Below are 11,407 nucleotides of genomic sequence, written 5' to 3'. Positions count from 1 at the left end.
CCCCCCCCACCCCCCTTGTTCTGATTTGTTTTGTCACAGGAATGAAATGCAGATAACTCTTAGAAAACTTCTGTAGGAAAAGTGCCTCGTGTGATCTGGAACAAAGACGTTTTATAATCAGATTTATCAAGCTGCGAAGAGGGAGTTTTAGTGAACGGAAGCACCAGCATTCTGTCACCAGGAAATACTGCTTTATCCAGTATTGGTAAGTGAAAAGTAGCATTGCTCCCTAATAGATATCATATGTGCATTTAGGAATTGAAAAGTTGTTCACAGACCCCTAACAACGGTGTTGAACAGAGAACACATAAACGGTGAGAAGGTCTAAAGAGCAGCAGAGAATACCGCATAAAGACTGAGAAGCAGCCAGGTAATTAACAAAAATGAGCGGATACTATCAGTTTAGCTAAACATACGTAATACAGCTAGATTTGGTGGTTTTATTTTTTCTTGTTGAGTGGAGGAGAAACAAAATCAGAATGGGCTGTTTAGTAGAGTTGCAACATTAACTTTCCATGGATGTAGATTTCCATTTAGTCTGATGTAGCATGTATGAAATTTGAAGAGATGCTTTCAAAATTAGTCTACTTGCCCGCCTTTCCTTTCCTCTACATTAGGATGTCAAGTATTTAGTTAGAACTTTACAAGATAAAAGTTATACAAAATGAAAGTTCAAGTAATGCATCGGAAATACCTCCTCCTGATTGGGAAGGGTAGATTACAATGGCAGTAGATTTTTTTTTTTTTTTTACGTTTGTGTCATAAATTTTAAGTTTGTTCTATTTGATTACATTAGTACAGCAAAGGGTGGTTATTTCTATCTATATAGTTAATGACTTTTTAAGAGATCGTGATTAGTAGTTCTTACTGGTTTGGTATGCATGTGCCTGCCTGTCTCTCTTTCCCTGAAATGTTGAATTCCGTTTTCTAATCTTGCATCTGAGCTGCGTCTATGTTTAAGGGTTCTAGAAAAAGACAATAAAGCTTTGAATACCTGTGTTATATACAACAGGTTCTTGTTCATGATGTATAAGGTAAAACAATTATTATATTAGGCACAAATGTCTAGCTTCTTGATTTGGTTTCTTAAGAATGTACCGAAAAGGTTGAATAGAATAAGAAAAAGAACATTAAAATAGAATGGTGGGTGACTCCCTGATTTTACCAGTTTCTTATTGGTTAATAGAAGTAATCATGTGATGTCTACTTATAGAACCAGATGGAAAAAAATTATTGTTCTTTAAATGCTAACAATTATAAAGGCAATTTTAGTGATCTTCATTTATTAATTTGAATATATAATTGTAACTGTTATTAACAGAATGGGGTAATTTAGAAAATAATAATTCTTTCTTTTTAAGCTAAATTGGAAATTGAATGTACTTCTGTGACTTTTGGGTCCTGTTCTGTTACTTGCAAAATCTCAAAATCCTTAACTCAAAAGGGAAAATGTATAATAAAACAGGATAGCAGTGCTGCAATTTCTCTCTCTTAGCAGTGGAGGGCTATGAGGATGGGGGAAGGAGATGAATCCTAGTGAGATATATTAATTGTTTTTCTCGCCTTCTTATATACTTGGATAAATTTTAAGATCATTTTTCTCAGACTAGCAGCTTTCAAGACTTTTACATAAGTATTTATTCTTAAAGAAATAGAAAGACTAGAAAGCCAAGGTAAGCACGGCTCTTAAGGGCAGGTCTTCCAATAAGTCGGGAAATGGGTGATCCAAACTTGTGCCTATAACAAGTCAGTTTGATTTAATTAAGATGTGGCATTAGTTTTCTTGAAGCATGCACGTTTATAGGTTTTTAGAGTCTTGAAGACAGAAAAATGGCAACAAAGCATTAAGGTATTTACAGGTAATTTATATGCAACTGCTAGCTTCTGTTTTCAACTCTGTATTTCATGTAAGTAAATACTTGGAGAGAACATGGTGGTTTAATAGTCTGGATAAATACTGCCGTGCCTGTTGGAAAAAAAGCCTCTCATTTTTAGGTTTTCCTCATCCAATTTTGAATGACAAAATGTGATAGAAGCAGGTTGGAACAGTAAATGCTAGAAAGTATATCCCATAAGAATTATCTGAGAACTTCATGTTTTCAATTCTCTTTGCTGTTCTCTGTTCTCAATTTATTAATCTTTAAAAGTACATCGAAAATGAATAACGTTGCTTGCTCTGATTTCTCCTCTGGGGTCACTGAGAGTCTTCACATTTTCGTATACCCTGTTAAAAGATATTAATGACATGCATATGCCTTTGTCTTTGTGGGTATGTAAAGCAACAAACGAAGGGATCTAGTTAAGTGACAGACCTCAAAACAATTGCTCTGAAATTGTGAACGTAAGTGCTTTCCCTTTGGGCTTGTTTCTTAAGTTTTTGGTGTAGTACACGGTTTTACCCAATTAAATTTTTCTTTTGAGGTCTGTGTATGTATGGGTGTATATATTTGATTTGAAGGGGAAGTTTTAATCACTAGCGAAACAAGTGGCTGTTTGTTAGAACCCAGATAAGCCTCATAGTGTTGTTCCTATGACAACTGAGTAGTTGGGTGTTGAAATGTAGCTTTAAGTTCTTGGTTTGGAAATGTCATTCAGACCTCCCACTATAGTCTCATTGAGTAGGAGGATAATGAGAAGGGGAAAAACCATGAAGCAACATAAGTATCTTGGTTCATTTCATGTCTTCCTAACTTGTCTTTGTGTACAGGATCACCATGGGAGTGGTAAACATAGGTCTTGAACAAAGCAATACTTCAAGAAAAAATACACGGAAAGGGGTCAGAAAAGTTGGGGAAGATAAATAACAACACATGGGCCCAGTAAAGAGGCAGGAGACATTGGCTTCTATGGGTTTGTGCAAATCCTTTCCCCAGTACTGACCAGCAGTGAGAACATCTTGAACCAGTTACTGTATAGCTCTTCAAGAGCTGTGAATTTCCTTAAAATGCAATGTGGAGAAAATTCCTTTGGTAGCAGGATGGTTTACCACTTTGGCATAACATTTATTCATCTCCCCCGGGCAGACTACAGAGGATACTGTGTTCTTTAAGGCACAAGTTATTAAAGCAGTTGTTCATTTGTCGTTTAATAGCTTTTGTCTTTTTTCTATGGGAACAACCAAGGTTGTACTATGAAAATAGTGATAAAATTTAGGCATTTTACAGGATATTCAAAAAGTGCTTTTGTAAAGTACTTAAGAAAAAGATTGTTTGAGACTTGTTAAGATTGTTTGAGACTTGTTTGTGGAAATTGTTTGTGGATGGAGAATTTAGGAAGCACTGCATGTGAGGAGAGGGCCTGTTGAATATTCGACATGGCTTAATTGTGCAGTTGTTGATTTTCCATGTCCGAAGCTCTTCCGATTTCCTACTCCTAAATGGTTTTAACTATTTATTTGGTCACTAGAACCTCTCGAAGTTAGAAAGGAAAAGATTTCAGTGGGGTTAGTCCCTTGCTTAATAAATACACGCCCACCATCTCTTCCAGAATCCAAAAAGCTCTGAAAATCAAAAGATTTTCATGTAACAAATTTGGCAGCGAATTCTGAACCGATGTGAAGCTAATGATATTCACTGTTTAGCTCACTCAGAATGAATCTTTGTATGTTTTACTGTAGAAGTATTAATGTGTTCGATCGTGAAGTATAGTTCCAGACTCCCCTACAGGTTTACCTATTACCTTTATGAAATAATAATAATAATCAATCTGAGTGTCAGGCAAGCGTTTGTGGACCCATAATTACTGACGTACATTGAGCTCATATTACGTGCCAGGTACCATTCTAAATGAATCACTGGCATCTAAGAACAGTGTCTGGCACGCAGTAGGTACTTAGTAGACACGTTTTGGTAGGAAATGCTTTACACTTACTAACTTCTTTAACTCACGGAAACAGTATATGGCCAATTTTTACATGGGGGAACTGATGCTCAGAGAGGTGAAGCAATCTGCCCAAAGTAACACAGGCAGGAAGTAGTGGAGCCAAAATCTGAAAGCAGGCGGTCTAGCTGCAATCTGCTCTTAATGATTCTGATTCAGGTACAAGAGAGGACTGGAGACGTGGCGCTGGACTTCTTAACGGAGTCAGAGGTGGTATTTGGGTGACTTACTTTATTCCTAGTCACCCTATGCCTCTTAGGATCAAAAGCTGATGATATCAGCACTGTGGTCATTAACCAGAGCTGTGGTGGAATGCTTATAACAGGTTCTCCTGGGTGGGAGTGTAGGAATTCCAGGGGTCTGAACGCTCTTCACAGGCTTCCCAAGGTGATCTTCATCAGTAAATCAGCCTGACGTTTTCATCTTGAAATTGAGACATAGGCAATAAGCCTTTCCTTAACCCTAAGGAAGTTTTCTTGAACAGTGGGAAAAACCTTTTTGTTAGACGTTCCTTAAACCCCTTACCCAGCAGGAGGTGTGGAATCAATAAAGAGGACATGGGTCACCTGAGGGTGTGAGATCCCTGGCTTGGGAACTACATTGGGACACAGCGAAAGCCCCTCGGGAGAAATCAGGTAGCCCATGGAACTTTAGCTGCATGACTCTGAATTCACAAAAGGATGCCTATAACAGTACTTCCCAACAAATGTATACAAGGTATGCCTGAAATCCCTATATATTCCTAGGGATTTAAAAAAAAAAATCTTTCGAAACTGATGGCAGCATCCCTATTCTATCCCCCGGCTTCCTATCCGTATTCCTGCTTTATTTTTCCTCTTAGCACTTCTCTCGTCTGACATATATCGTATGTTTTACTTATGTAGTCATTTGGCATTTTAGTTAGACACTAGCAGTATTGTTTCCTTTGAATAAATTTAAAGGTCCTAGATTTAATTTCTCTTTGATGTTCATCTTGCAACTCATTCCCTCCTATCAATCTCAGACTGCTGTAAGTAAATGACTTTTTTGCCCAGTTTTTTTTTTTTTACTATTAATTATCATATTTGTTTTTCTTAAGCTGTACTGATTATACAGTCTGAATTTGGAGAATAGATGTGTCTTCATTCAGGAGGGCGAACTGAGCCAAATTTGAATATAATCATTGGGTAACAAATCCGGAAGATTAAATTACTAAGGAGAACATGGAAAGTAAACACTTACATTTTATGAACTACCTTGAATTTAGACAGACAACTGGGTAACAACTGTATATGACATGTTTTTGGGGTAAGACCTCTTAAACTGACCTACTTACTGTTGTTTTCATTTGAAAAATAAATCAATTTTAAACAATTATTCTACACATTAAAGACTGTAAGTGATTTAACCTTGGATATTTCCTGAATCAAGTTTTCGTTTGTTTGTTTGTTTGTTTGTTTGTTTGTTTGAGACGGAGTTTCACTCTTGCTACCCAGGCTGGAGTGCAATGGCGCGATCTCGGCTCACCGCAACCTCTGCCTCTCCTGGGTTCAGGCAATTCTCCTGCCTCAGCCTCCTGAGTAGCTGGGATTACAGGCACGCGCCACCATGCCCAGCTGATTTTTTGTATTTTTAGTAAAGACGGGGTTTCACCATGTTGACCGGGATGGTCTCGATCTCTTGACCTCGTGATCCACCCGCCTCGGCCTCCCAAAGTGCTGGGATTACAGGCTTGAGCCACCGCGCCCGGCCCCTGAATCAAGTTTTTAAAATCTCAACTCTAACCTCTTGTTTTTCAACCCCGTATTTATTCTGGTTTATTCTTTCCAACATATTTAGGATAATCTAAAACATAAAGTAAAAAAACCCCACATATAACTATAAACAATGTGGTTATGTAAATGCATCATTTTAGTTGACTTTTTTTCTTTGGACTGATTTCTTTTCTTTTCTTTTTTCTTTTTTTGGGGCGGAGACTTGCACGGTCACCGGGGCTGGAGTGCAATGGTGCTATCTTGGCCCACTGAAACCTCCACCTCTCGGGTTCACACGATTCTCCTGCCTCAGCCTCCCTAGTAGCTCGGATTACAGGCGCACACTGCCACGTCTGGCTAATTTTTGTTTGTTTGTTTAAAGTAGAGATGGGGTTTCACTATGTTGGCCAGGCTGGTCTCGAACTCCTGACCTCGTGATCCACCCACCTCGGCCTTCCAAAATGGTAGGATTACAGGTGTGAGCCACTGTGCCTGATCTAGACTGATTCTTAAAGGGATGAATTAGATACATAGAAAAGTTGAATTGAGTATGCTTTTATAGTTGAATTGAGTATGCTTTTATAAGTCAGTGCAATGATTGAGACATTTTGTTTTCTTAGCTATTTTTATAACAAAATAGTTCTAGTTACTTTCTTTTAAATGGTTAATCTAATAAAGTAATAACTTGCTTTTTAAAAACATAGTATCTAACTATTTTCTTTAAGGTAGAGGATGGAGTTACTGACTCTGAAGAGTAGGCTAAGGTTTTATTTGAAATTCTCTCCCCTTTCTGCCATGGAAGAGTTTAATTCCTCTAATGTGCTTATTGTATTGAAAGTCCGTTGTTGGTGTTGGTATTGGAAGAAAGCTTAGTTTTTCTGCATTTCCTAAAAGGAGAGAGAAGAAAGATTTTTAAAAGTGAAAATCCATTGATTTTTTTTTTTTTTCTTGATTAGAATTTGTGTAATGTATCTGAAGTGAGACTAGAGTCCTTAAAGTTGAGAGAAACAGTAAGTCTGCACACACGCAGCAAAACTTTCCAGGGAACTTTCAGAGTTCCAATGACCTGAAAAAGATCTTCAAACCTTCAGACGTTTTCCAGAGGGTGTTTGTCCATGAAAGTGGTACCCATGACCCCAGGAGGGTGTAAGTTGTCGGCATCCGTTGAAGTAGTTTACTCCCTAAGAGGCCCAGGCTTTGGAAATAAGTACATTTATGCCTTAAGCTCCCTTTGCCTCTTGCTACCTGAGTAAGCTACTCCGTCTATTTCCCTAAGCCCCAGATAACACATGGAAAGCACACGCTGTGGAACCTGGAGTAATGGTGCTTAACACACTTTTAGGAAGAGACTTTTTCAGTTTAGTCCTAAAGCCTGTAGATCAGGCCAGGCGCGGTGGCTCATGCCTGTGATCCCAGCACTTTGGGAGGCTGAGGCGGGCGGATCACGAGGTCAGGAGTTCGAGACCAGCCTGGCAGTTACCATGCCCATTTCATAGATGAACACACAGAGGCACAGAGAGGTAAAGAAGCTTACTTAGGGCCACTTAGCTGTCATGGAACCAGAATCTAAATCGAAACTGGCTATTGCCAGTACAGATGCTAAGTACATGTACTTCTGCTAGGAGAGCAGAATACAAGTTGACTGATCCTGAAAGCCTCAGAAATGGTCGTCTCATTTCTATTCTGCAAAGTGTCACGTCTTCTAGGCCCACCTCTCTCAATATTGAAATACAAAATTAACTTTTTCTGCTTTTGATTTCACAAATCAACTGGAACAGTCTTAGTCATTTGTGTTTTATGAGTTTTAATTAGGCCACGGCAATCCAGGAGGGGAATTCCTTGTTTTCAGTTAATCTCATATACCGACAAGTTTACTCATGCAACTTCCCCTATTTTTTTCTCTAATGTTTTCACTTGAAAGTGGGGGTGGGAGGGAGAAGTATGTTAGCATTTGGGTCCTAGGGATGCACTTACATCAAGCTTTCTGGAAATTCTTTCTTGCTGGTATAGAATTAATCCATAGCAAAATGAAATGAGTAAGAATCTGTATTTTGCTAATATTTTTCTTCTTTATCTCCATCTAGTTCTGGATATTTTTTGGGGGGGAGGTGGTGGTAAAACTTCTAGGTAAAGAAGTACAAGAAGCTATCTGTGTGCATGAAACCTTGTATTTGGGTGTGGACTTAATTTTCAGAATATGGGAAGGAGGTTTCACATTGAGAATTTCCTCTTTCAGATGTAGATTGAAAATTTTGACTTAGAAGATGAGAGCAGGTTACACTAGGCGGTGGATTCAGAGTGCTTGGAAATCTCTTTAAAAATTCCCTGGCTTTGGACTGAGCCTGTTCATAGGAGAATTTCTTAATCAGGCCTGCCTTCATTCTTCCATTTGTTTGTTCATTCCATCATTTGTCCATATTATCACATAAGTCACTCAATATCTACCTGCAAACAGGTGAAAGAAAGGATGGGAGTGAGAGTCCATCAGGGGACGGGAGAGGAGTGGCTCTAAACTCACTCTGTGTTCCTTTCACCTCGGTGACTACATCTTTGATCTGATTGTTTGCCCCTTTTGAGACAATGTATATTTCACAGACAGACACTCACAGCACTCATGAAGGTCTTTAAGCATCTTCCTTTGGGAGCCAGGTTTCCTCCTTTAAAGTGAGAGGAGAAAATGTTTGTGAGGGAAAAACAATGCAGAGGAATGGTTTTTCTTTCTTTTTAACGTTGGTGGAAGAAGGTTCCATAGTAAGTAGGCAACGTATCAGTAAATGTGATCTAAGATCTAAGAGTGCCTGTGCTTTCAAATAATTTCCTTATTTAAAGAATATTCAGTGCGGTGGTGTTTACAATTAATGATCACAACCACTTACAGATTGCTTTGTTCTTTCTCTACTCCTACTGCTTCACTTAACTACCCTAAAAAAAAAAAAACATTAAGAGACAAAGGCCATCACAAAGATGTCTTTAAAAATAATTTAAAAGTAGAATTTAAATTAATTTAAAGGTAAGACGTATTGCTGTGCCCTCAATCAAACTCACAACTTCTTCAAAATATCTCTAAGTAAATATATGGAAAATGAGGAATGAAGGTAGGCGAGGACTTTTGGAGTTTATACTACTATTCTTTCAAAAAATATTACTCGTCTCCATGCTGCATTATCTTTACTTGTCATTTAAACCTTGCTATCACTTCCTGTAGTTTCTGAAGGACAGCACTGTTCAAGTTCTCTTTAGTGGCGCAAACTCTACCTGTGTATTTTCTGAAACAAGTTTGACCATACCAGCAAAGGCAATGAAAATGCTCTGTCTTTCAGCATGAAATGTGAAGTCTACGTTATTAGTAGGTATATAGGCCCCGTGGAAGAAAATGTTAAAGGAGATTTAAAAACAAAACCAAAGTTACCCACACTCTAAAAGGATGTTTCAGTATTTCAAGGCTCTTCTATGGTAAAGCAAATAAGGACTGCTCAGGACAAGTGAGGTTGATAGTGACAGTGAATATCTACCTTTTTATTCTGTTTGACACGCATACTCCAGAAGACTTTCCCTTATTTTCTGTGAATGGGTAGCAGGGAGATTATAGAGAAACTGTTGCTTCTCCTGCTTTCTTTTTTACTGCTGGGGGGATGATCATTTTCCTACAGCTCTCGTCCACTTGGCCCTTGATGCATTTGGGAGTTTTGGTGAGGTGTTAACAAAAATGGTTTCAGGTGCCAACTAGATTTCCTAACGCTTATAGCAGAACAACAGACAAAGATACCACATGGGAAATGTACATTTTACAAGAAGATATTGCACATCTACCATGTGCCAAACAGAGTTCCGGATCTGAGAATAGAGCAGTGAATGAGGTCCCTACCCACATGGAGGGGGTAGGCTGACGGTGATGGAAGTCATAAGTACAGAGCGGGTGTTAGGAAACACTGCAGAGAAAAATAAAGCTGTGTCAGACAGTGTACCTGGGGGTCGGGTAGAGCGACGTGAACCAGAGTTAAGGGAAGGCCTCTTTGATATGATGAGGACAGTGAGGAGCCAGCTGTAGGAGTGTCTGGAGGAAGAGGTTTCCAGGCAGAGAAAATAAAACAGTAACTGCAATAGAGATGGGAGCAGGCTTTGTGTGTCCAAGAGACACGTCGTGGCAGATCAGGTAGGACTTTGTTGGCCACAGTAAGAAGCTGTTGGGAGGTAGGAAGTGATAACTACAGAGAGTGAAGACAGTATTCTGAGAGTCTTGGTGATTTATTGTAGAGATCCTGGAGAGTCGAGCCCCTTGTGCCTCATAACTGGAGTGTTTACAAATCGTGTGCAGTAAAATGTTAACTTTCGTAACTGAAATTATTATGCTATGAAAACCTTAGTAAAGACAGATAAAGTTGAACTATTTGAAGCACAACCACAGCTAAAAAGCCCAAAGTGGGCAATTCTTCCTATCACAGCTACTCCTCAGAGAGATGTGGGGTACCTGAACGTCTAGCTGTGGAATGTTTTGCTTTGATTAAAATTTGCCAAAATCTCATCTTCCCTAGGGCATGTCTTTGCTGATTTTTGCAGTCAGTAACAAGCAGTTTAGAATTTCGAACTGAAGGGATTTTCAGTCCATGTTTAAAATGATTCATTTAAAAATAATTCTTGGTTGTATGTTCAGTCAGATGATAAGCTCCCTCTTGAAATTCTGTATGAAAACTTAACTGTTTGGTACAGGTTAGAAAGTCTTGTTACACAGCACTTACTTTTCAATTGGAGGTACAAAGAGAGCAGGGAAAAATGAAGGCAGTTGGCCAGGTGGGAAGGGTCAAATTGTTTTATGTATCTTTTCTCGTTTAAAGTTGGGTTAAAAACATTTGTGTAATTTCTTAAAGGTAGAGTGATTGCCATAAATCAATTGAAGCCCCTGTCATTACTTCACTATCCTACTCTTGATACTAAATGCGCCACCTTTTGTAAAAAGGAAATGGGCAAGTTCTGTCATCTGGGAGTTTACATGTTAAGAGACATTGCATGGGTGAGAATAGACATAAAAGGTATGTATAATTATACCGACAACATACAGGGTGTAGAAAGGGACTTGATAGCCTTTTATAGGTGTCATCCGGGTTTATCTTATCTGAAATATTGCCGGAGACTTTATACCTAATTCTTACCACATAGCCTGACTTTGTTAGTTAGTCACACATTGGGGTTGGGTTAACCCTCATATTCTTTTAGCAAGGGACCCACCGACAGAAAAGAGTTATTGGTTTTGTCATTTATAGTTTAGTTCAGCAAGACCGGATTTCCTCACCACCTTTGGCTGAAACTGACTGACTAAATCAGTTTCACTTGTGGGGTAGAGAAATGAGTAATTTGGGAACGTAGAGTGTTGTGTGGAGGAGAGCTTAGTTTGCTCCTTTTCATGCTCCGCTTAGGTAAGAAGTCTGCATTGAGAGAGGGAGAAAAAATTGGGACATCACGGGGGAACTGACCCCCTTGGGTGAGCCACATTGGGAATTGAGAGAGAAAGATGTAAAAATGGACCAGGAGAGGATACAGGGAAGCCAGAGAATTTCTGATCCTAAGCTCAAATGTCAGCCGCAGTACTTCCTAGCATCCCGGACACGAGGTCCCTTGTGGCTTATCTCTTGTGAGACAAGCGGCATGCTCCCGACTTACTGAGCATCCCTTCTTAGAGGAGCTGGGAGGACCGGGAATTCAGGTTTCAAGACATCTTCCCCAAGTCTTCTGCATCCATTTCTCTACTGAATCTACTTTCTAAGTGTAGATTAATGTCTAAGAGATAGCCATTGAGTTTC

The 11,407-nt window shown here is 39.1% G+C and overlaps 1 long non-coding RNA gene across 1 annotated transcript in view; it reads left to right on the top strand.

Moving 5' to 3' along the window:
• Positions 1–9,373, top strand: part of LOC120366631 (uncharacterized) — a 91,850-nt gene extending 82,477 nt beyond the window's left edge. The window contains exon 4 of the long non-coding RNA XR_012515718.1: positions 40–9,373. This is a non-coding gene — a long non-coding RNA (uncharacterized LOC120366631). The remainder of the gene's footprint in view (positions 1–39) is intronic.
• The last annotated feature ends 2,034 nt before the right edge of the window (positions 9,374–11,407 follow it).

The sequence above is a fragment of the Saimiri boliviensis genome, chromosome X, assembly GCF_048565385.1.
Source record: "Saimiri boliviensis isolate mSaiBol1 chromosome X, mSaiBol1.pri, whole genome shotgun sequence".
NCBI lineage: Eukaryota > Metazoa > Chordata > Mammalia > Primates > Cebidae > Saimiri > Saimiri boliviensis.
This window is presented reverse-complemented; position numbering and strand designations above follow the sequence as displayed.